The sequence below is a fragment of the Trichomycterus rosablanca genome, chromosome 14 (assembly GCF_030014385.1).
Source record: "Trichomycterus rosablanca isolate fTriRos1 chromosome 14, fTriRos1.hap1, whole genome shotgun sequence".
NCBI lineage: Eukaryota > Metazoa > Chordata > Actinopteri > Siluriformes > Trichomycteridae > Trichomycterus > Trichomycterus rosablanca.
The window spans coordinates 4,022,488-4,047,577 of record NC_086001.1 but is presented as its reverse complement, the minus strand read 5'-3'; the positions used below and the strand labels follow the sequence as shown (position 1 = coordinate 4,047,577).

At 44.6% G+C, this 25,090-nt stretch overlaps 1 protein-coding gene across 1 annotated transcript in view; it reads right to left on the bottom strand.

Moving 5' to 3' along the window:
• Positions 1-25,090, bottom strand: part of rnf38 (ring finger protein 38) — a 59,509-nt gene that overhangs the window by 23,527 nt on the left and 10,892 nt on the right. The gene's annotated exons all lie outside the window — the stretch shown is intronic.

Sequence of the window (25,090 nt, the reverse complement as noted above, 5' to 3'; positions counted from 1 at the left end):
GTCAACGTCACACTGAAGACACTATGGAGAGGAACTTCCATAAACGGTTGCCACAAAGTATTTATTTATTTATTAGGATTTTAACGTCATGTTTTACACAATTTGGTTACGTTCATGACACAAGATTCATCAGTTCAAGTTTAATATCAAAGATGCACGTCTTTGGACTGTGGGAGGAAACCGGAGCTCCCGGAGGAAAGCCACACAGACACGGGGAGAACATGCAAACTCCACACAGAAAGGACCCGGACCGGCCCACCTGGGGATCGAACCCAGGACCTTCTTGCCGTGAGGCGACAGTGCTACCCACTGTGCCGTGAAATACCTAAATTCAATACTTAGGAGGGGTGTCCACATAATTTTAGCCATATAGTGATTATCTCTCCTGGGTTTTCCTGCCTTATGCTTAATATTTCCAGATGAAACCACACCCACAGCAACCCAGAACAGGATAAAGTGAAGGAAATAAATAGAATTCCCGATTAATTATTTTTAGATCTGGTGGGTGTGGCTGAAATACCTAAACTCAATCATTAGGAGGGGTGTCCACATACTTTTAGCCATACGGTGAGTTTATACATGAGTTATTATTGTGTGTGTTAGCTTGGATGCCGTCCAATGAGGATGAAGACCACCAGGGCATCTGCTCACTCAGAAGCACGTTAGCATAATAACGTCCCAGATAAATAAACGGCGTCTAATTACCCGTCGCCGTGTTTGCTTTAAAACGCTCGGGCGCGTTATGACATCAGAACGCTTTGAAGGGGCCCCGGCAGCTAATGCTGTAATCTAAGATTAAAGCGGCTTTATTACATCACGACCACCGCAGTCGGCTCTCGGTCCGTTTGTGTGTTTATTTTATCCAGCATGTGTTTCTTTTTTTCACGTGTTTGCGCTTGGATTCGATCGGGCGAGACAGGAGGGTCGTCTTGGATCACTCAGACCTCAGCCACAGAGACGGTGCGGGTGAATGAGGGTGAAAGATGCTTTGATTTTCTCGTCCAGTGCCCTCTCGCTGCTAAAGAACAAACAATTACTAATAAATAATAACGATAAGTTCAATTTATACAGCGCCTTTCTCATACCCAACGTTTGTTTTACACTTTGGTTACATTCATGACAGGAACGGTAGTCACTCATCACACAAGGTTCATCAGGTTATATCTTTGGACTGTGGGAGCTACCCACCGAGCCACCGTGCCGCCTCTAACACAAAGAGAGAGAAGAATAATGTGCAGTAAAGAGGAAAGTTTAGTTGACCTTTGAAGGAGGAGATGGAGGTACAGTTATGAAGCGATTGTAGTTGGGAGTTCCAATGTCTGGGGGCTGACGAACCAAAAACCTGCCGCCAACTGACCGCTAGAAGGATCTTAGGGTGCGGTTGGGTGGGTAAGGGTGAAGGGCAAAGGACTTTGCTAAGGTAGAACGAGGCGAGACCCAGAAGGGCTTTAAAAGTAAGCAGAATTCCAGCGTTTGATGGATGGGTTCAGGAACTTCTAACTTGTCTCAGGCTCGAAAAGCTACGATTTTCCCTGATGTCGTCTTGCCATCACAATCTGGCCCTCGTCAAACTGGCTCAGATCCTCACGCTCGCCCATTTTTCCTGCTTCTAACATCAACTTTGAGGATAAAATGTTCTCTTGCTGCGTAATATATCCCCCCCACTAACAGGTGCCGTGATGGAGATAATCAGTGTTATTCACTTCACCTGTCAGTGGTCATAATGTTATGCCTGGTCGGTGTACTGTTAGCTATACAGTATGAAAGAGCTCCAGTGGAATTGAATTTAAAATGCTTTAGATTGTTATCGGCCGAGTCTTTGCTTAACAGTGTATTAACCAAGTGATTCAGTGCTGGTTTATTCAGAAACGATTCCTCATCACTGACTCAGTGTTGGTGAGCGGCTCAGTCCTGGTGAGTTATTAAATATTATCAGACTTGTGTGACACATTGGCTTTAAGGTTGTGGTGTGTGGTTTGGGCTGAAACCTCATCGACAGGGGGAGCTCATGAAAGCATTTGCAATATCTGCGTCCCAAAACTGATAACACAGTACCGATAGTTTGCCTAGTTAGTGCACTTGAGACGGAAGCGACAAAGCAGCACTGCAGTCCACAGGACACACCGCAGATATCTCTGTACAGGAGGTTTGTTCTGTTTGTTTAATTCTGAACACCATGTCAGATGTTATTATTAGAGATGGGCCCAATGCCATCCCGGATCGGTATCGGGTCCGATATCGACGTGATATACGGATCGGATATCTGACGGACGGGGCCGATCTACTTACCGATCCAGATTCCACTCCGCATCCTGCTGGACCATAAACCCGCCGTAACTTAACATAATGTAACATGAGGCACGTCACCGATCCAAGTTCCGTTACACATCTTACCATGAACCCGTGACAAAATAATATTAGCTGCTTATTTTACTAAAATGTCCTTTGTATGGAAACGCAGAAAAGCAAAACAGCTTCTCGCAATGTGTGCAAAGCTAGCGTGTCAAGGGGTGGAAGTGAGGTTTCGTCGTACAACACGACTAATTTAATCAACCATACCAGGAGTTCATGCCAGCAGGACGAAAGATAATGTTATTTTTTTCTCTCTTTTAATATGATGTTCTGTGTGGTTTCAGCCTCATAATGTAACCCTTAACACAATAACAATCATCATAATATTAACGTATCGGTGTCGGCAGTTGTGTATCGGATTTGGATCAAAACTGGATCGGCCCATCACTCGTCTTTATCATGGCTGAATAATAAATCCAGTTTTTAAACATCAGAGTAAGGGGGTCTATTTGCTTTCTTGTGTGTGTAGTGTTTAGAGTGTTTGTGTGACTATGAGGGTGTAACGTTTAATTATGTGCTGGTTTTTTTTGGGGGGGAGAGGGGGGAGTACTGTGATGAAATTTCCCTGTAGTCGTTTGTATGGTAGAATTGTGTTCTGGTGGTGTTCATCTTCGGTTCATCTACAGGTTGTGTTCATTAGAAGTTCTTGATCCACAGAGGTTGGGGCCTGGTCTCCTTTTAGCAGGTAGGTACGGTACAGGAGGTAAAAGTTAATAAAGCTGCATCGTAGCCAATTGCTGTTCCGTTAACCACGAGAAAAAGTAAAAAAGTACAACGATGCATCAAACCACCTTCAAAAGGACTGTATCAAATGTTAAGTCTATTTCTGAGACATTTACTGTTGAGACTTGAGGCTTGTTTGAGTGATGGTGCAGCGTCGAGGTGGGTTTCAACCAGGGATGTAACGATGCACCACAGGACAGTTAAAAATCGATTCACATGTGTAACTTTAAACAGCAGAGGGCACTGGCGCTATTTCACCTCGCCTGGTTGACGTCACTACAGGGTTGCCAGGTTCGAAAATTTCCAGCCAAATGCATTTATGTCAGGATATTTTCTTTATTTGTATTATTCATTATTTATTTAATGTGGGATTTATTTCATTTCAATTTTTATTTTTTACACAAAAAGGGAAACGTGCAGCATTGTTTTGCATAGTTTGTATCTACCGCAGAAATAAAAAGGAAGTTAATTATTTTGATTAATAAAAGATAAGCACAAATACAGTTTTATTTAATTTATTTAAGAGAAATAATAAAAGGAACCCAGTATCGTAAATCGCATCGCGGGTAAAGTGTATCGTTACAGTAGGGCTGGGCGATTTTCACGATTGATTCGGTTAATTCGCATGAACGTTTTCACCCGATGTTAGAATGTGACAATCGCGATCGTTTACATACTTTATATTTTCATTAAAATACCAACATGTTATGAGGCAGAAACTGAGCAGACGCTCGCGGAATATAAATCAGGGAAAGTTTAATATAAAAAGGGCGAAAACAGTGTACAAAATCAGGTAGAGTCCAAAACCAGAGGAAAAACTAAACAGTAAACGGAAGACAACAAGGATTATACACGGTAACGGTTAGATTCAGTAATAAGGAGGGCAAACACGATCGGCAAAACGAGACACAAACAGAAGAGTTTAAATAAGATTCACTGAATCAAACACAGCCGGACTGAATCAAAACTCCGGAGCCGGTGAGCGCAATCAGGATTGGCTGACCGGGACAGGTGACAGTCACGTGAATAGTCCGTGAGAGCATGGGAATTGTAGTCCATATGGTTAGAAGCAGAACGTGCCCCCTCCATCCCATCCCCCCAATCACAAGAGGACAAAATCAAAGCTGAGCTGAGCGATTACTTAATTATTACTTATTTTCTTTTAAATTACAACACAAAAAAAAAAGAAATTTGAGTCTTATTTCAAATGCATTATACAAGAACAAAAAAAATCGAAATGGTAATAGACGATCGGTTATAATTTTAAAATAATCGGCCAGTCCTACGTTACGTCCCTAATTTTAACACCACTTGGTAGTTGACACAGCACAGCCCCAGTAGATAAAATGAAGTCTTTTCACAATGAAACCATTCAAGAAATTGGGTAACCAAACTTTTACATGCCATAATTCCTGTCTTTATTTTAATGTAATGAAATATTTAGGAGCTCAGTATGCTAGCCCTCGTCTGCTGAGATCCGTGTCTAAATCTGAGCTGTGCTATCGGCTGGCTGGGCATCTACAGACATGACTGAATACGTCTAAGAGATGGATTCAAGCCCTGGTATTTAGCAGACGATTTCATCCAAAGTGACTTACAGTACTGTGGCAGTATATTGTCTAAACGATTAAGGGCTAAAGGCCTTGCTCAAGGGCCCAATAGTGGCAACCAGCGACCTTTCAATTACTAGTCCAGTAAGAAGCTCAAACTACATGACGTACCACCACCCATTATAAACACTCTGGCAAATATCGAATGCTCAGAGACCGACCAGGGACCCCAGAGACTCGACCGTATGAGCAGACACAACACGTACGTGATCTAACGCGGCTTAGGCACCACCCAAAAATGACATTGACTAGATTACCGGGCTTTAAACCATACAGTGTGCATCAGACGTGAATACAAGCCGTCTGGATGTGACCTGGATAACAGCGAAGCATCTGCAAGAGCCACTCCGGCCATATTTCCCCACGGACGGCATCGGAGACGGGCGAGGGGGAGACAGGACGCTCCCGAAGACAGCGGCGAGATGGATGGAGAAAGGAGAGATGGGCTGGAGGGGGGTAAGAGCAAGGAGCAGCCATGGGGGATGGGAAGACGGTAAGCGAGCGAGCGAGCGTGAGCGAGACGGGGCATTGGGGGTAGAGGCTTCCCTTCTTGGCTTGGATATTGATTTTGCAGGAAGCTTCAGAGTGCATCAGCTATTTCGATCCATTTCCTCCATCCTCCCAGCGCTGCCCCCTTTTAGTCCTCGCTCACTTCTCACCGTCTACCTCTCTCCCGCGCCCAGCTCTCACTCTCGGCTAATGCCGGCCACTAATATTACTCTCGATCACACGACCTGCTCGATACTCATCGGTCTGACGGACAAGACTAGAAGTCAAATTTATACGTCAACAAGGACAAACAAACGAACAGATATTCAAGTCCGAATGAGGTGCCAAGTGTTCGGTAGTTGTGTTTGTATCCTGATTCTTCAGCAGGTCTTGTGGAAGTGATTATGGCACGTTTGGGAAGGTGCCTCAATCAAGACTTGGTTCAGTACACCCACAACATTCATTCTATGTATAACACCCACACTGGGCAAGATGGGCCCAACAGGCATGGTGGAACATGATACACTGTCTGTATTCTTCTACCTCTCCTGGAAACCGGTAGGAGTCGACTCCCCATCCTTCATCAGGCACGGCCATAACGAGTCCGTCCCAAACTGCATACTACAGGGTGTCCCAAAATGAACTGACATTTTAAATTTGCCGAGTTAGAGATTTTTAAATTGCTGTCATTGGTAAACGTTGAGGTTAAATCATGAAATCATGAGAAGGTACACAATCGAACAACGTGTAGAAATTGTAAAAATTCACATTAAAAACAGTGATGTGAACTGGCCGCCAAGATCATGTGACTTGACGCCGTTAGACTCCTTTCTTTGGGTTTATCTTGAGGATAAAGTGTACACCAACAAACCACAATCCACCGAGGACCTCAAAGAAGAAATTCCACACAACACTGCTGAAACCTCTCAGCAATTACGTCAACGTGTCATGGAAGAGTGAACATGTGCTGCCACGGTCGATGTTTGTCAGATGTTTTGTTTCATACATAACCTCCATGTCTTTACTTTTAAATAAGGCAAAAACATTATTAATGTTCAAATTAAAAATGTGTTTTATTAAAAAATTTGGGACACCCTGTATTATACAGTGGTACCTTAAAACTCGAAGTCAATTGGTTCTGGGTCTGTGCCCTAATGCTTACCCCATTGTTCACAGCGCACGCTCGTCGAGTTTAAGGGCGCAAATTTCTCGACGAAGGGCGTAATACGATTTCATCCGAAATCTACAAAACTGAGGGCTAAAGGCCTTGCTCAAGGGCCCAACAGTGGCAACCTGGCAGTGGTGGGGTTTGAACCAGCGACCTTTCAATTACTAGACCAGTAAGAAGACACAGTGATGAGGCGCAGGAGCACATTCAGTGCAAGACTAATCCTACCAAAATGCACCACAGAGCGCCACAGGAAGTCTTTTCTACCTGTGGCCATCAAACTCTATAATTCCTCCCTTAATGTGTGACACTATGGTTCATCTGTGCAATAATAATAATAATCATAATAACGTAAGTATTTTAATTATGTGTGAAATAACTTTTTAACCTTCTATTTGCTAATTTTTCTTCTTTTTTCTTTGTTTTAAATTAGTAGTGTTTATTCTTCTACATAAATGGGTGCTACTGTAAGAACTGCAATTTCCCTCTGGGATCAATATTGATTGATTGATTGATTAGTTTTTAGCGCCATACCGACACACTGGGGTCATTTATACGGCGATATTCAAGTTGCTTCTTCACTTTGTGTCATTCAAAACACAAATATGATTTAAATATGTTAAAGAATTTATTATTTTCCCTGGTGCTGTAGATTTAAGCACATTCATGTCTCGTTTTCATTAAAAAAACCTCAGTCTTTCTGAGTTTAGTGTTCTGCAGTCTATCAGTATGTGTTTGATTGTTAGTCTCTCTTTACATCGATGGCAGGTTGGAGCATCTTCCCTAGTGAGGAGATGCTTGTGCGTTAGCCTGGAATCAATAAAGTATTTCTGATTCTGATCCGATTCTGAACCATTATAAACACGATATGGCAAATATCGAATGCTCAGAGACCTCAAGGGACCACAGAGACTCGACTGTATGAGCAGACACAACACGTACGCGACCTAATGCGGCGTAGGCACCACTTAAAATAGCCAGCTTCGTGCACATTTCCATGTTTTGGCAGATAAGTGCTTACTGAATGCAAACAGCTTTGGGATTGATGTCCGACAAGCTCAGGTTCAGGCGTCTACGTACGTTAGGCTACACACACACACGGAGAATGTGAATGCACCAGAAAAAAATAACTTTGCATAACTGTAACCGAACTGAAAGGAGAGAGAAGCCGAACAAACAGAAGAGAAGAAAAGAGGAAGTACAGGGAGAGCAGAGGAACAGGAACCAGTCAGGGCAAACTGGAGCAGAATAACCACTGAAAGGCAAAAGAAGCTGGAAAGCACATAAGCGAGGGAGAGTCGGTTCTGGCTTAACGTTTCCTCTCCGGCTTCAACTTCCTCCCTCGCCGAGCTTAATGCACAGAGAAAGAGAAACACAAAGAGAGAGAGAGAGAGAGACAGAGAGAGAGAGAGAGAGAGAGAGAGAGAGAGAGAGAGAGAGAGAGATCATGAAAACCCTCTCTCTCTTCCCCCTCTGGGTCTGCAGTCTCGACCCTTTCACTCACTCAACCACCAGGCCCCATTAAACGTGATTTAGTTTCACCCGTTCCATGGCTGGCTTTTTGTTCTCTCTCTCTCTCTCTCTCTCTCTCGCACACAGATCGATCTCGCATTAGGTAAACAGGTAAGATGACAACAGGGAAGAATAAAAAAACTGCTGGTTTTGTCACTACGCTGTGCAGATTCAGTAAAAGTTGGATGGTTAGAATTAGATGTGACGTCTTGCCAAGAGAATAGAAAGTAAAAAGCTCGGCAGATATAATTATGCAAAACGTCGGGAAGAGAGAGCTGGGGATGAAGCCGGGCCAAGCAGCTACGATCACTGAAAAGCAAAGTACAAGCCAAGTAGTACTAGTTTACCCGAAGGCTGCGTGGGAACAGTTTAGAAATAAGCTAAACAGCAACCAAACAAACAGGACAGGTAGTGACTGTCCAGCAAAAAAGGTGATCGACATCTGGTTGTGCATCAGGCGAAGGTAGAGTATTTAATAAAAGGTGTTTATTAGGATTTGAACGTCATGGACTTTGGTTACATTCATGACAGGAACGGTAGTCTTTAATATCAAACACAGTCATGGACAATTTTGTATCTCCAATCTACCTCACTCGCACGTCTCCCGAAGGAAACCCACACAGACACGGGGAGAACATGCAAACTCTATACAGAAAGGACCCGGACTGATCCACCTGGGAATCGAACCCAGGACCTTCTTGCTGTGACGTGACTGTGCTACCCACTTAGCCACCGTGTTCCATCCCAAAGACATTATATGTATTATCTCCAACACTGCACCTTACTATATAATATAATATAATATAACGAGTACAGTCTTTCAGAAATCAGTTTTTTTCTGGCACTGTTTGGTGACTCCACATCCCATCTATGTTTTTAATATTTACTTTTTTAATAAGAAATGTATAATAACGTGGTTAAAATCCATGTTTTAGTCACATCCTCAGGTCTTCACTTGTCTTGATACCCTCACATTCATACTTCTGTAAATAAACATGTGGAAATATTCTCATCAATCAGGTCACATTTTGAACAGAAATGTTCATTATCTGTATCTACTGAAGATCACGGGATGAGCATTAGTAGGTTCTCCCTTCTTCCTCCTGTATGTTTGATAATATTGTAACTCTGACTGAGGCTTCATCTGGACGTTCATTCCTGTACCGACATTTTCTCTTAGTTTTTAGATAAATCACTAGACTGTGCTTAGAGTTCTCGTGCTTTTAGCATGTTCTCCATGCTGCTATTTCACGTATTCACTAACTCTAGGTTAAAAGCTCAGTCCTGTCACTTACGTAGAGCTCATCTTCCACCTAGAAACCTTGTAAAAATTGTACAAAGGTGCCTGAGATTCGACCAAAACACATTCTGAGAAGTGAAGTGTGTGTGGTACTGGATTCAGCGGTGGAACGGCCCGGATTCCTTATCTGCAGTAGTAAGAAGAACTAAATACTGACCGGTGCAGCTTCAAGATGCTGCAAAATGTCCCCTCAAAGCGTCAGGGTTCGATCGGTCACACTGAAGCCTCGCCCCCCCCCTCCCCCCACTCCCACCCCTTTTTTTATTTTTTTTATTTACATCACAGGCTGAAAATCTGGCGAGTTTTATTTTTGGCAGCCCTGCAGCTTTCTGAGAGCTGGAGTCGGCCTGTGAAAAGCAGCTGAGCTTAGCAGGCCAGAAAGGAAAGACACACACACACACACACACACACACACACACACACACACACACACACACACACAAAGAAGGTGAAGGTTATTTAGGGCTCGGCCGGACCGCGGTCGCTCGGTCCGTTTACCCGTCCAGCTCCGAAGTGGCCGGAACTGACGAGAGAGGTTGCCTGGAGACGCACAAAAGCGGCCGAAAACAAATAGCCCCTTTTGTTATGAAAATGGAGGAGTGTGGGAGCGTGTGCGCCTCTGTGAGAAAGTGAAAACGGCCGAGGATGAGAGAGGGAGAGGAAAGGAGGCGAGAGAGTCGAGAGAATGGTGCCGTCCCATGTTATGACATTAGGGTGCCTAAGAAAGCTGATTAAAGCTGTGATGATCAATACTGGGGTTCACACTGACGCAGAGTACAGGGGAATGATTTTGGGGTATAAGAGCGCCGGGTCTGGCATGATGCAGCACCCCTGGAGCGCAAAAATTAAGGGTCCTAGGGTGCATTCACATGAGAAGAGGCAAAACCGCTTGTGATTTTTGTTCACCTGATTAATCTTTGACCCGGTTTGCAGCTGACCTTTTCAAAGCACCTCCAATGAGACGAACTGTTTGATACGACGTAGTAAAAGCGACTCAGTCGGTACGAACTAAACTTAACGTGACTTATTGTACTAAAACAACAAGTGAGGAGTTTCATTAGTGGAGAGAACTTATGCTCAGTAATAATTCAGAGATGTGTAGTGCTCCTGTGTCGTTTTTATAAGTATATATATTTATTTATTTATATTTATATTCATATATTATTATTATCCCTTTTTTCTCCCTTTCAGCACATCCAGTTCTCATCCCCTCTCTGACAGAGGAGAACAAAGCTAACCCACGCCCCCTCCGACAGCCGTATGCATCTCGTCACCCGCACTTTGACGAGTGCAGTGCAGATCAGCGTTGTGTACGGGGAGACACACCCTGAGAGCACTCTTTTCTCATCTCTGTGCAGGCGCCATCAATCAGGCAGCAGAGGTCGTCGTTGCGTCAGTTGTGATAATATCCCACCACTATCTGAACGACACGCCAATCGTTGTTCATGTGGCCGCTCAGCCGACGTATTCGAGATCCCAGCTCTGGTGTGCTAGCGTGTGTTTTTTCCGCCGCGCCACCTGAGCGGCCCTGTGCCGTTCTTGTAATACATTAAATACATTTAGACTCTTAATGAAGCTGATTCTCACAATCTCTCAGAAGCTCGAGCTGTAACACAAGTTTAAAAGTGAAACAGGGAGGAAAATCCAGATAAACAAAGATACACGTGGAGCTGTAACCCTGGATCTGATGGTTATTGGACACAAATGCAGATTCACCCACGTGAACACGCCACGTGAATCCAAGGTACCAACAGTAGCTGAGGGATCTAAACCCAGTAAGTCATAAATCCCTCACATAAGGTGGCGCATCATTCCCGTAGGTACTGATGTACTGATGTAAAGACTGTAAGCTTAAAACATCCTAATGGAACAAAAGCTCAAATGTAATCCCACCAACACTGCTGCACCTGATACACACCACTCAACACTATAACGTCCTTATCACTGCATTTCTGGTCCCATTTCACAGACAGATAAATAAATAAATAAATAAATAAATAAATAAATAGCAAGTGATAGCACGTGAAAGGTTGGTGCGCTAACATCCGCCTCGTGAAACCGATCCTGCATTAGTCTGCCGTCCTTCCCATCCGTATTCCCATTTTAATATAAGATACATACTCAAGATATCGAGCGCCGGGGTGATACCTGAATATTTTGCCTGCGAGCATGATTTTTTAGCACCGTATGAATTTTAATTTACACCTTGCTGATTTTGCAAATGAATGATAACGAATGCGACTCGGTTGTTGACGTGCTAAGCTGTAAAAAAAACAAACCAGAAGCGATATGAGAATGGAGGAACGTCGGTCTGCTGGGGTTTTTTTTATACCCGTTAACGTGACGGTGATACGAAATCTCCGACGCGCACCAGCACAGCGGCTCGGCTGGTTTAGTGGGAGCCGCACCTGAGGACCGGTGAGGAATTTCGTATATACGTCTCATTTCTGGACGGGTATGTCCAGGTACGCTGGTTTACTCTCGCCTCCCAAAACATGTGCATAAGGTGATCGGGTGCTCAGAATTGTTCCTAGTTGTATCCAAGTGAACAGGCACACAAATGTAACAAATTTAACTTATTTCTGAGTAACATCCAGCGATAATAACCGAAAGAAACACTGAGCACTTTAGGAACCAGTGGCTTCACTAAATAGGTTTTACTTAGGGTGCTGGGGTGGCACAGCAGTCTAGTATGCTATATTGATACAGGTTCGAATCTCAGCTGTGATCTCAGCAGGTCAGGTGTCTACACAGACGTCACTGACTATATCTGAGGGGAGGGTGGCGAGGCCCTGCGATAGAGCTTGGTGGCCTGTTCAGGATGTTTGTGCCCTGCACCCAGTGTCTTAAGGCGGAACCGGACCTCCCACGACCCCGGCCAGGATGAAACGGTTTGACAAGGATCAAAAAAGTACAAGAAAAATGCCTGAACTGTGCTGCATTGGTGAAAGAAGTGATCAGATCAGCAAGCTATGCAGAAGCTAAAATATATACAGCCTTAATGGTCAGACGCAGGACTGGTCAATCAATTCAGAATGTAACAAACAGCAGAAGTACATTACGTTTGCATTTTTTCGGCATTTAGCGGACGCTTTTATCCAAAGCGACTTACAATTATGACTGAACATGATTTTTGAGCCATTGAGGGTTTAGCAGGGCTCTAGACTAACTTTTCGCACTGGTTGCACTGGTGCGCCTAACTTTTAGGTGCACCCAAATTTTCGACCGCATCGCATTTAACACCTCAGTTTTACAGGTAAATTTTTTTTAATCGCTGTTCATATAGGCAATATTGACTTGATAACAATCTGGTCAACATGGCCTCAAACTAGGGATGTCCCGATCCGATCTCACAGATGATCGGAAATCGGCTTTACTAATGCCGATCATAACCCGATCTTTTGTTTTATGTCAGCATGTCCGCTGTGTGGAAATACTTTAAATTGGAAAGTGAAACGAGTCCAACAGCGGTGTAACGTCTGCGATGCGAGCGCTTCACGAGGTGGTGGGAGCAGAGCTGCGTTCATTACTGTACAATTTTACTGTTTATATGGTGTCTGAGTCGAGGATCACTCCGGTTTACTAAACAATAACTTTTAATCCCAGTATGAAAACTTCAGGACCATAACGTACAGCTTTTACGAGTTCACGTGTTACAAGACTGAACGACATCTCAGTATCGAGCACTCCGATTGGCTTAGTTATGTAACCGAGCGTCGTAGCGATGCACTCGCTTAATAAAGAAATAAAATACACGGTATATTCACTAATTGTCGGGAGCAAAACACTTTATTAACTTCTTCTGTTCCGAATAGCGGACAGCCAGAGCCGAGCACGCTATCCCATGCACTATGGAAGCCCCAAAGGGTCAAAACACACTCAATTCGCGTAGACCCGTCCATCAAACCATTGTCACAATACAAGCACTTTAAGAACTGGCTTTCCTTCATAACAAAAGAGAGACTTTCCATTTTATTTTGGTATTCAGGTTTTACTGTAATGCTGTTAAGTAACTTATTTGTTTTTTTATATTCAAGTTAAGCCGCTACACCACTTGTGAGTGGAGATTTTTGTTCATGTTTAGTGTATCACTGCATTAAACAGAATTATGTTCTTTGAATATAAAGTTCAAAGTGAAACTAATTATCTCACTTCATTTTTACTACAATGCTGCACTAGGTTTGTTTACTTTTGAATAACTGTAATGTAGTTGAAGTGTGCACTGTGTGAACAGTATTATCTAGTTCTTATCTAGACAATATCTAGAAAATACAAGTATCGGTTTGAGACTCGGTATCGGATCGGGATCAAAATTAAAGATCGGGAACAAAAAAGACGTGATCGGGACATCCCTACCTCGAACTGTATTAGAACCGGTCACTAATGCACTATAGCCGGCCATGGTCTTCCCACTCTTTACAGTGAACGCGGTGCATTATATTATCGGCTTTACTGTATTCCCAAAATCCCTTGCTGTGCACTCACTGTATATTGTGATTACATGTATTCTGATATTTCATTGTCTTTCAGTTATTTTTATATTTCACTTAACGAAAATATTGTCGTGTTTTTACTTTCGCTATCGCCGCACTTTACCGCTAGCATTAGCCACTTGATACTAGAGGGTCGGCTCACCTAGTCGCTGTCCGGCGGGGATGCTACGGGTCTTTTGCTGTGCGGTGGTGAGGGTGTGGGGATAAAAGCACACGACAGGGTCGAGTCACTTTAACCGTTTAGTCAGGACTTCAGTGAGCGTTACAGCACTTTACACCGCCGAGCTCCAGAACCCCAACTTTAATTCTGGGGACATACGGCGAGTCCCATACACGAAACTAAATAACTGCAGAACGTCCGAACGCACGTGTATAAACCTGGTGCTGCATTCTGATTGGCTGAGCTGAATGTCGCTCACATATCGCCGCTACGATATTGTCCCGCCCTTCACTATCTCCGATTGGTTTAGACCACGACATGGGCCTGATGTGTGTCTGTTGTTGAACCACAGGGAGACTTTCAGAGTCGCGGAGACTTTTCCCCACGAACGGCACACCATTAGAAAGAGAAATTAGGTCGCACTCTAGAGCCCCGTTTAGGGCCGTGCTCAGGGGCCCAACAGTGGCAACTATGGCGGTGGTGGGGCTTGAACCAGCAACCTCCTGATTACTAGTCCAGTGCCTTAAGCACTGAGCCACCATCGCAATGGTAATCTGAACATGAGACATTAATATAAACGCATAATAAAGTTCTCCTGTTCGGATGACAACCTTACAGGTGGGTGGCTGAGGTGAGTTTCTGAACTGGAATCAAGCCTCACCTGACAAGAATTACATTAAAATGACCATTTCACTGCTAGTTCACACTGTATGACCTGTACGCGGCAGCCTTTGACGTGATATAGTTGATGTTATACACCAGTTAGCAACGGTGTGGCTGAAACACCTAAACCTAAACACTACAAGGGGCGTCTGCATACTTCCTTCCATACAGTGCTGTTGGGAAACGTTGTTCCTACAGTCTGTGCTTTAGATTCAGTATCTCAACCGATGCCAACACGAGCGTGGAAAAGTCCAGCAGAGCTCTGAGCAGCAGCCCGAACCGGGCGGCGCACCTTAAGGACCCTCGAGGAAATTTCCATGTGAAGTAGGGCCGCGTCTCAGAAGAGAAGCGCAGCGTAGCGAAGGCCGCGGCACGGCTAAGCCCTTTTAATGAGTCTGGACGTCCGTTAATTAAACTGATACTAGACCGGAGCGCTTTCTGAGGGCCGGCCGTCCTCCGTTCCCATTCGGTCAGAAGGAGGGGGTCGATCGCTTCCACCTGCGCAGAACAGAGGGTTTAAATAAACAGAAGCGGGGACTCGTGGAAAACACTGGCACCGTCTTCAGAGGGGACGAGAGGGGACGAGGAAATATACGAGAGGTCCGAGAGCTCACAGGTGCCAGGTGTCTCGGATACACACACGGATCCGGGACTGAGCTGGATGTTCTCAGCTGTAAAAATACAACCTCGATTAAATATGCACAACTAAAACACTGATCAGCCAAAACATTAGAACCACGGGGAGAGACCGTAGACTACGAACGCAGCCAGGATTCGGCAAGCCTAGTGGTTAAGGTACTGGACTAGTATTCAGAAGGTCGCTGGTTCAAGCCTCACTACTGCCAGGTTGCAGCTGTTGGGCCCTTGAGCAAGGCCCTTAACTCTCAATTGCTCAGACTGTATGCTGTAACTGTAATGTAAGTCGCTTTGGATAAAGGCGTCTGCTAAATGCTGAAAATGTAAATGTATTATGGGCAGTTGGAGCCTAGTGGGTAAGGTATTAGACTAACAATCAAATGGTTGATGGTTCAAGCCCCACCCGCTGCCAGGTTGTCACTGTTGGGCCCTTGAGCACGGCTCTTAACCATCAGTTGCTTAGACTGTATAATTTTATTTGGATAAAGGCATCCGCTAAATGCTGAACATGTACAAATGTACAAGCTAGCCTAAGTGGTTCCTTAACTTGGCCCGAGAAGAGGGCGTGTCTAAATTCTTAGATCCATTAAAATGCTCCTACTGAGGCGCCTTAATTCCGAGTGATGATCTGACTGAGTAACGAGCGAGCGTCCGACTCTTCGTCAGCGCTGGGGGCAATCCCGGCGTTCAGCGCGGCACGACGTTCCTCACAAAAAACTACAAATACGTTGGACGAACGTGGAGCAACCAACGGAGTTCCTTTCCAACGTAAATAAATTCTCACTGAGCTTTAATTCGTCTAAAGGTGTAACTATACAAGTGTCGTCTATTTGTAAATTCAGGCTCGTCAGGGACAGGGCGGCACGGTGGCTACGTGGGTCGCCTCACAGCGAGAAGGTCCTGGGTTCGATCCCCGGGTGGGGCCGTCCGGGTCCTCCCTGTGCCGAGGATATTGAAAATCCTCCACACTAGGGATGTAACGATGCACCACAAGACGGTTAAAAATCGACGATTCAAATTCAAACTTTAAACAGCAGAGGGCGCTCACCTGGTTGACGTGACTACAGGGTTGCCGTGTTCAGATACTTTCTAAATTTGTATTATTCATTGGGTAGCGCTGTCGCCTCACAGCAAGGACGTCCTGGGTTCGATCCCCGGGTGGGGCCGTCCGGGTCCTTTCTGTGCGGAGTTGTGTGTGCATGTTCTCCCCGCGTCCGCGTGGGTTTCCTCCGGGTGCTCCGGCTTCCTCCCACAGTCCAAAAACATGCAGCCAGGCTAACTGGAGACGCTGAATTGTCCTATAGGTACCCGGCCGCTAGGATGCATAAACCAGTGCACTGCAGTGCCGGTCCCAAGCCCGGATAAATAGGGAGGGTCGTGTCAGGAAGGAATCCTCTCTACTGAGGCAGCTGATCAGGTTGGCAGCAAGGCAGCTCAGTAGGTTTTCGAACAGACCCGCTAGGTTCCTAATAAAAAGGCTCAGTCAGAAAAACTCTGTATTGTAGAGCGCTTTAAAGTCCTGCTGTATGAAAAGTCTCTTCAGACCTCAACACAACCATACACACCTGAAGTTTGCTAGACGCTTCTGGAACTTGAACCCGGTTCTACAGTCAGATAAGGTAAAAATAGAGCACTTCAGTAACAAACGCTCAAGGTGACTTTACCTTAAGAGGAGAGATGTTGTACAGAAAAACCCAGCCGCCGCTGTGAGGAACGGTGGAGTATCATGAGTGCACATGAAGCAGCAGAAGATTTTAAATAAACAGGCTGCCCTGTGTCAAGAGGTTTGTTTGTTTATTAGGATTTTAACGTCATGTTTTACACTTTGGTTACATTCATGACAGGAAACTTACTTAAAAATACTCGTTACACAAGATTCATCAGTTCACAAGGTTATATCAAACAGTCATGGACAATTTTCTATCTCCAGTTCACCTCACTTGCACGTCTTTGGACTGTGGGAGGAAACCGGAGCACCTGGAGGAAACCCACACAGACACGGGGAGAACACGCAAACTCCACACAGAAAAGACCCGGACCGTCCCACCTGGGGATCGAACCCAGGACCTTCTTGCTGTGAGGCGACAGTGCTACCCACCGAGCCACCGTGCCAAGAGGTAAACTTGCTTTAAGACCGGTCATCTCAGTACCCTGACCCAAAGCCCAGTGGAAAAAGCAAAATGAGCTTTTTGAAAATGAGAGAAAGACAGAGAATGAGATATAGAGAGAGAATGAGAATGAGAGAGAATGAGATAGAGAGAGAATGAGAGAGAATGAGATAGAGAATGAGAATGAGAGAGAATGAGATAGAGACAGAATAAGAATGAGAGAGAATGAGATAGAGAGAGAATGAGATAGAGAGAGAGAATGAGAGAGAGAGAGAGAGAGAGAGAGAGAGAGAGAATGAGAGAAAGAAATTAAAAAGAGAAAGAGAGAATGAGAGAGAGAATGAGATAGAGAGAGAATGAGAATGAGAGAGAATGAGGTAGAGAGAGAATGAGAGAAAGAAATTTACATTTTCAGCATTTAGCAGACGCTTTTATCCAAAGCGACTTACACAATGAGCTGAACACGATGAGCAATTGAGGGTTAAGGGCCTTGCTCAGGGACCCAACAGTGGTAACTTGGTGGTGGCGGGGCTTGAACCGGCAACCTTCTGTTTACTAGTCCAGTACCTTAACCACTGAGCTACCACTGGCCTATATTAAAAAGAGAATGAGAGAGAATGAGATAGAGAGAGATAGAGAGAGAATGAGAGAGAATGAGATAGAGATAGAATGAGATAGACAAAGAGAGAGAGAGAGAGAATGAGAGAGAGCGAGAATGAGAGAAAGAAATTAAAAAGAGAGAATGAGAGAGAGAGAGAGAATGAGAGAGAGAGAGAGAGAGAGAGAGAGAGAGAGAGAGAGAGAGAGAGAGAGAGAGAGAGAGAGAGAGAGAGAGAGAGAGAGAGAGAGAGAGCACACGTGAGACTGGTCATCTCAGTCCCCTGACCCAAACCTCACTGGAAAAGCAAAATGAGCTTTGGAGAACCGTCCACAACAGAGGAGCCGAGAGCTCGAGAGAGCTGAACAGATTGTGTACTGAGGAGAATTATAGGAATTATATTCCTTCATTTCCTATCTGAGGTTCAAACCCGTTCCATGATCAGTCCTCAGCAAAGGTTGGAATGATGATGAAGCCAGAATAACAGAGCAGGTAAGCGAGAGTCGGTACGAGTTCCATGGGAACTGATTAACTTCACTCTCCCGCACAGCGAGTACCGACGACTGCACAGGCCTGAGCAGATACAGAACCGTCCACAATAATGATGATCCGAAGCTCCTGCGAGTGCTCCGAGAGGAAGGTATTAACATACAAGGAGAGTACAGCGAAAGGACAAAACGGTCAGCGGGAGGCAAGAGAGATACAGAACATGAGAGCAAAAGAGAGAGAGAGAACGTGTGGAAGAGAGAGCGTGAAAGTGCAACGGACACAGAGTTTATGAGAAAGTGCACGAGATTAGGAGAGAAAGAAACAGTGTATGAGAAATAAAGCACATGAGATATGAGAGAGAGAGACAGAGTGAGAGTGCAAAAATTATCACAAGATACAAAGTATATGAAAAAGAAAGTGTGAGAGACAATGACACAGAAAGAGAACAAGACAGAGAATGAGATACAGACAGAAAATAAGAGAGATAATTAGGAGAAAGAGAGAATGAGGGAGAGAGAAAGTGAGAGAGAGAGAATGAGAAAAAGAGAACGAGAGAATGACAATAAAAGAGAGAGAGAATGATAGAATAAGAGAGAATTAGAAAAGAGAGAGAGAATGAGAAAATTAGAAAAGAGAGAGAATGAAAGAATTAGAAAAGAGAGAAAGAGAAATAATGAGGGAGAGAATGAGATGAGAGAGAATGAGAATAAGAGAATGAGAGACAGAGAATGAGAGAGAGAGAGAATCAGAGAGAATGAGAGGGAGAGAATGAGAGAAAGAAATTAAAAAGAGAGAATGAGAGAGAGAGAATGCGAATGAGAGAATGAGAAAGAGAGAATGAGAGAGCACACGTGAGCTGCATTTGTTTTGAAATGAGAGCAGATGGTGGTGAACTCGGGGGATTTGGCCATGCAGAGCCTCCCTCATTATCAAAGCCGTCTCTTTGATCCGGGTCGATATCTCACCCTGACTTTCACTCACACACTCTCACACACTCTCACACACTCTCACACACTCTCACACACTCTCACACACTCTCACACACTCTCACACACTCTCACACACTCTCACACACACACTCTCACACACACACACTCTCACACACACACACACACACTCACTCACACACACACACACACACACACACACACACACACTCACACACACACACACACACACACTCTCACACACACACTCTCACACACACACACTCACACTCTCACACACTCACTCACACACACTCACTCACACACACACACACACACACACTCACACACACACTCACACACACACACACACACTCACACACACACACACTCTCACTCACACACTCTCACACACTCACTCACACACACTCTCACACACACACTCTCACACACACACACTCTCACACACACACACACTCTCACACACACACTCTCACACACACACACACTCACACACACACACACACACACACACACACACACTCTCACTCACACTCTCACACACTCACTCACACACACTCACACACACACACTCACACACACTCACACTCACACACACTCTCACAGTTTATATGGAAACACTGTGTTTACATATACAAAATAATAAAATAAGTTGTATTTATTGCTCTCGTCTGCACTGTGTGTATGTTCTATGTTGTGTTGTTTGCTCTTGTGTTCTGTGTTGCACCCTGGTCCTGGTCCTGGTTCTGGTCCTGGTCCTGGTCCAGCTAAAATAACAATAAAGAATCTTAAACTGTCGAAAACAGATTCAGGAAACGATCTGATTCTGATTTTAGGCGTCACTCCGACCCCTAAAAACACCCCACAGGTCGGGGTGAAGCTGTTTACTTTCCAAAAGAGACGGAGCAACACGTCTGCCTTCCGAGTACAAAGCAGACACTTTATTTAATAACACTTTATACTGATCAGGGTCAAGGTGGGTCTGGCAAGACATGAAAACACTGGGCACGAGGTAGGTGTAGCCTGGACAAAGCACCAACCAATCCATCAAAGGTCATCACTTACTTACTCACACACACATATATATATATATATACACACACACACACACACACACACACTTTCTAGTGCCAATTCTGTATCTCCAGTTCACCTCATTTGCACGTCTTTGGACTGTGGGAGGAAACCCACGCAGACACGGGGAGAACATGCAAACTCTACACAGAAAGGACCTGGATCGAACCCAGGACCTTCTTGCTGTAGCATGACAAGTACTTTTTTGTATTACAATTCACTATCTAGTGCACTATGTAGGGAACATAAATCAATTGTCTAACATACTGTAATACAGTTGTGGTGTGAAAAGGCCGAGCTGTTATCAGGAATATCAGCACGGTTAGAACGCTTCTCAACCAATCAGATTGTAAGGTCGGAACTAACCTTTGTATAATCATAAATAAATAACACTAATCACTAGGTGGAAAGAATCAACGGAAATCGGAAATCGGAGGTCACGTACTGGAAGCTCCAACTTGCTCGATCAGATTTCTCAAAAATCACGAAACGTCCACAGTTTGATTCAGTCAACGGAGTAAATACGATCACTTATATAATCAGATCACTGCAATCTGTTCTTGATCTGATCATTCAGGTCTGATTCGGATCAGTCTGTAGAGAAACAGTGACGAAGCGGACGGACAGACAGAAAGACAGACAGCTGGTGAGCGCTGAAGCAGAAGCAACAGCAGGCAGGCAGGCAGGCAGGTCTTCCTACAAACACACGCACACAAACAGGTATTTCCAGTCCACTCTTCCACTGTTGGTGGGTTGGTGGGTGTGTGTACGGTGGGGGCGGGGGGGGCGGGGGGGGGGGGGGGGGGCGGGGGGGTTGCTCTCACAAAAAGCCATCAATAGCCGAGCACACCCGAGTTTACATAACGAACTGGAGCGCACACACACACACACCTGATCGGCGCTCGTTCTGAACCCAGACTCGTCACTCAGCGTCGATCCCGAGCAGAAACTGTCGGTTGGTGCCGGTTGGGACCCGAGCGGCGTGAATAGTGAAGGCTGCGACGGCGCTCGTTTTTCGCTTCGCTCCGGGCAAATCCGACCTTCGCGCTCCCGCTGACCGAGCCAATTCACCGAAGACAAAAACGTCGGAGAATTCAAAAGGAAACGCGGCGACTTTTGTGCAGAATCAAATCACTGACGCCCGACTATTATTTCTAGCGTGGGTGCAAACTGGCGACCCTTCACTGTGACGCTGCTTTTATTTTTAAATGCCCCACATCAAAAGTACTCGGGGCTCAGGGCAGTTGTAGCCTAGCGGTTGAAGTACTGGACTAATAATCAAAAGGTCACTGGTTCAAGCCCCACCACTACCAGATCGTCACTGTTGGGTCCTTCAGCAAGGCCCTTAAGCCTCAATTGCTTAGACAGAATACCGTCACAGTACTGCAAGTGGCTTTGGATAAAAGGCATCCACTAAATCCTGAAAATCTCAAACTTAAGCTGCGTCCGAAATCGCATACTGCCATACTCAATAGTACGCGAGAGCGGTCAGTATGTCCGAATACATAGTATACACAAAAAGGTACGCGAGAAGTACCCGGATGACCTACTTCTTGGGCAGCCATGCTCGAGTATGCAAGCGATGCACACTTGTGGTCCGCTAATGTATCCCATAACGCAACTGGAGCTGCGTAGGCGTTCGAAGCGGAATAAGAAACAAGAAAGACGCGGAAAACTGAGAGCCCTCTGTTCACAAGTGTAAGTAAGATAAATAAAATACAAATGTTAAAGACGAATAAATAACGAAAAGACGATAAATATCCTAAATGTTGGCGAGTGGGGTTTGTAATGAGTCTGTAACTATGGTGATATTACATCATCACGTCCCCACGTCATCACTTGACGTTGGTAAGATGGCGGATGTAGTACGTAGCGGTGTTTCGTGCATACTGCACACTTCTGTACTGAAAGTATGTACTTCTTTACCGGCCGAGTAGTGCATACTTCCTCCAATCTGGTACGTACTCTGTTAGTATGCGATTCCGGACGCAGCTCTAGCCTTCTCTCGATTGGAAACTAAACTCAGTGTCCACCCCACGTCATGACCGCTTGTGTATCGTGAGCCCCCCAGGGTACCAACAGTCACTCAACGACAGTGTAAATATGTAAACAAAGCATCTAAAAACTAAATAAACTAAATTTTACATTAATGGAACACCAGAAGAGCTCTTTGCTACAAATACAATGTAAATAACACCTTAAATTACTGCTCAACCACTGGCTGCTTTGTCATGTTGATACTATTATATATAGTATACAGACTGCATTGGTGGTATAGTGGTGAGCATAGCTGGCTTCCAAGCGCATATCTTTAGGGACAGTGGTAGCCTAGTGGGTGGGGCTTTGGGCTATCAACTGAAAGGTTGAGAGTTCGAATCCCAGCTCTGCCATGCAGCCACTGTTGGACCTTTAAGCAAAGCCCTTAACCCTGTCTTCTTCCAAACATGCTGGGATATGTGAAGAACGAATTTCGTTGTACATCTGTATATGTATAAATGATAAATAAAGGCATTCTATTCTATTCTATTCTATTCTATTCTATTCTATTCTATAGCAAGAAGTGTGTGGTTTGACACACAGTCATTCAGCTTGTAAGCAGCGCCCCTGTTTTTTTTACACTTGTGTGCTTCAGATGTTTTTGGATATTAATGCCTGTAGCTTTTGATCATGTTCTAGATCATTTAGACCACCTTTATACTGCAGTTTATAACACAAATGTTTAAAACAGACAAATGAAGCTAAAAACAGCGTGAAGCCTGTGGGGAAAAGCATGGCCGCGATTTTCAATAGTGTAGTGATTGACTACAGAAGTTTGATTCCCTTCATTTCTGTTGGATTTAAATGTGATCTGATAGTCTGACGTTAAGATGAATTATTTTATTGTTGTACAATGATCACTCATTAATTAATGGTCAAGTAATTATTATAATTAATAAACAACTACATGAATTGTGTTTCTCCAGGACATCCGGTCATTACTTAACCCATCATATTGCCCACATTTTAGCTGCTTTTGTCTTTATTGTGGAAATTAGCACCTAAATGCATCCGAAATCACAACTGGTGTAACAGGTGATATGTGAACAACATTTGGGCTTAAAATGGAGCCTGATGTCTGCAAGCGATGTTTTACACGTAGATATTCAAGACTAGATGTTACATGGACCGAACACACTTATTACTAAGCCAAAAACTAGACGGTTTTCTCTTAAATTCGGAGGACGGCTGTAGCCCGAAACCGGTTAATTAAACCTTTAAGCAAACTGAGCTTCTGAATAATCAGATAACAGCAGGAATCTATTCACAGTTGGAATAATTGGACTGTATTTCCTGAAAAATTAAAATATAAACACATTTGTCATTACCTGCATATTAACGACTTATCCTGGGTGTATATCAGTAACTGTACCATGTTATACCACAGTGTCCTGTGATAAACTTATCAAGCGATCAACAAAACATTACATCACGACCAACACAGGGAACGATCAATGTATTTAAAGCAAGGTTCAGGGCAAATAATCAGGAAGGCTGTTCAGTTCTGCATAGCTTTGGTACATCCGTAACTGTATACTGAGAATTACCACCATTCTATATAGCCACAATTTCCCTACCCCAAAAATAATCAACAAGCTGCTCAAAACAGCCAGGCTGATTATTAACGTGGAGCTAAATACACAAAGAGCGAGCGTCCTCAACATGAAGTGGGGTGTGAGACCACTCGGCTATATTTGTCCGGCGGAAAATAAAATCGAGCATCTGAAACGGAGGGCGACGGGCAGCGTGGCCTGAAGCACGCAGCTCACAGCCTGTGTGGCTGGAACAGCTCGAAGAATCACCAAGAACAAATCTGTAACCTCTGTAACCACTCGGTTCTACTCGTTTAGCCTTTAAACATCGTTTAGGATCAAGATCTTATGGTACGATCACGAGAGCTTAGCAACAGGCCACCGTTCACAAGGATGTTCATTTGCTAGATTATATACACCTAGTTTAAAAATGCACATGATTTCCCTGTAAAAACTTCCACAGTTTCACACAAGAGAGTTCAAGTACAGCTGGAGGCCCTGGAAAGCGGTATGGGCTGAAAACTAATAAAAACATTGTTCCGTCATGAATGTGCACATCAGGCTGGTTGTGTGTGAGAATCAGGCTGGTTGTGTGTGTGTGAATCAGGCTGGTTGTGTGTGTGAGAATCAGGCTGGTTGTGTGTGTGTGTGAATCAGGCTGGTTGTGTGTGTGAGAATCAGGCTGGTTGTGTGTGTGTGAATCAGGCTGGTTGTGTGTGTGTGAATCAGGCTGGTTGTGTGTGTGTGAATCAGGCTGGTTGTGTGTGAGAATCAGGCTGGTTGTGTGTGTGAGAATCAGGCTGGTTGTGTGTGTGTGAATCAGGCTGGTTGTGTGTGAGAATCAGGCTGGTTGTGTGTGTGTGAGAATCAGGCTGGTTGTGTGTGTGAGAATCAGGCTGGTTGTGTGTGAGAATCAGGCTGGTTGTGTGTGAGAATCAGGCTGGTTGTGTGTGTGTGAATCAGGCTGGTTGTGTGTGAGAATCAGGCTGGTTGTGTGTGTGAGAATCAGGCTGGTTGTGTGTGTGTGAATCAGGCTGGTTGTGTGTGTGTGAATCAGGCTGGTTGTGTGTGTGAGAATCAGGCTGGTTGTGTGTGTGAGAATCAGGCTGGTTGTGTGTGTGTGTGAATCAGGCTGGTTGTGTGTGTGAGAATCAGGCTGGTTGTGTGTGTGTGAATCAGGCTGGTTGTGTGTGTGTGAA